The sequence below is a fragment of the Triticum dicoccoides genome, chromosome 1B, assembly GCF_002162155.2.
Source record: "Triticum dicoccoides isolate Atlit2015 ecotype Zavitan chromosome 1B, WEW_v2.0, whole genome shotgun sequence".
Lineage (NCBI taxonomy): Eukaryota > Viridiplantae > Streptophyta > Magnoliopsida > Poales > Poaceae > Triticum > Triticum dicoccoides.
In genome coordinates, this window is record NC_041381.1 from 490798474 (window position 1) to 490800345 (window position 1872).

Below are 1872 nucleotides of genomic sequence, written 5' to 3' on the forward strand. Positions count from 1 at the left end.
ATGCTTATTGTTGGGGACATTCACATCCCCATTGAGGTAACTAAGTGATCTACGAAAGTTCTTCGGTTTCATATTAATCAAAAGTGGTTGTCAATAAGACTTGATCAACCTTATGAATGGATCATTTTTGAGAGGTATGAAGTTGATGAATTTAGTAAGCACTACCTTCTGCCCCTACCTTTTTTTGTTTTTCTTAGTTAAATAAAATAAAATGCCATGCTTTGTCGGTTTTCTGATTTTTCATGCAATAAAAAATGACCCAAAAATAAAAGTTCTCAGAATGCCTTGAAATTTTTACACGATTTTTTCCTGAATATTTTTGAATTTATGGTGCAAATAATATCAGAGGGAGGTGCACCAGGTGGGCACAACCCACCTGGGAGCGCCAGGACCCCCAGACGCGCCCTAGTGGGTTGTGGTACCCACGTGGGCCCCCTCACTTACTTCTTCCCACATCACTCCATTCACCCAGAAAAAAATCACTACCACACTCTCTCTCGTGTTCTTGCTCCCGAAACTGTGAATTTTGGTCTCTTTGCTCGAAGCTCCATTTCTGAAACTGTTTCGGGGATTTGTTGCTTGGTATGTGACTCCTCCATGTGTCCAATTAGTTTTTGTTTTAGTGGTATTTAGAATAATTAGCTACTCCTGGTGCTGCTGCAGATGAGCTTGCATGTTGAATTCTTAGAGTTCTAAGTAGTTTGAATGCTTGCCATGGCCTCTATACATCCCTATGAGTAGTTGCTGTCACTTTTGTGAAGTTTTGCCAATAAATTTTGTGACAATTGTTTTTCTAGAAATTGTACGCAAACATTATGAACTTCTTTGGAAGGAGTTCTTCGAGGAGGAAGTCCTCGGAGGCATCTTCTAGCAGCAACTCCGTTCGTCGGTCCTGTGCTGAACCAAGTGAAAGTTCCATTCGAAGTGCCACCACCAAAACATGCTTATGGCCGTGCAACGATTATATGGTGAGTGTGGGTATTAAGGAGGAATTTGAGCAATATGTTCACAATGCCGACCTTGGTCCTACATCTCAGATAAGTGCAACCAACACCTCATCCTCACCGAATCATTTCTCAAGGAATTTAAATTTTTTCCCCGTGAGTCTAGGGTGTCTTTTAAATTGTATGAAAATCCATTTACCATTTCTCTAGAGAGGTATGATCACCTCTGCAAAATCCCATTCTAGGGTTCGCTCGATGAGCCACCTAGGTCAGAGTTTGAAATATTCTTGACTAGTCTTTGCTTTGGTGAAACTAGAGGAGTGACGCAAGGTAGAATAAAGAGCACACTACTGGAACCGGGATCTTTGTCGTCAGCCAGCAGACAGCAAATGTCTTTGCCATCAGCTAACGGGAACCTGACGGCAAAGAAAGAGCTGACGGCAAAGTGCGCGTTTGCCGTCAGCCACCTCCTTGCCGTCCGCTGGCTGATGGCATAGAAGTTTTGTCATCCGCTAGCAGACGACAAAGAGGGAGGGAGGCTGACTAGTGAGAACCACCTAACGGCCAGTTTCTTTGCCGTCTACTAGCAGACGACAAAGAAAGGGGCCATACTAACGTCCGTTAGCTAGGCTCTTTGCTGTCTGCTAGCAGACAGCAAAGAGCTGGGATCTAATTAAAAAGTGGCAGCCCCACCCTCTCTCTCCCCTCTCTCTTCCTCCTCTCACCACACCCGCGCTGCCTCCCCCGTGCTCGAGCCGCCACCGCTGCCCCGGCGCTCCGCCCCGCCGCCCCTTCCCGCTGCCATGGCGCCCCTTTCCACCGCGACGCCCCGGCCCGGCCACCCCAGCGCCTCGAGCCCGAGATGTTGCCGTCGTGCCCGAGCCACCCCCGTCGCCGGCCGCCCCGCCCGCCCCCCTGTGCCCGAGCC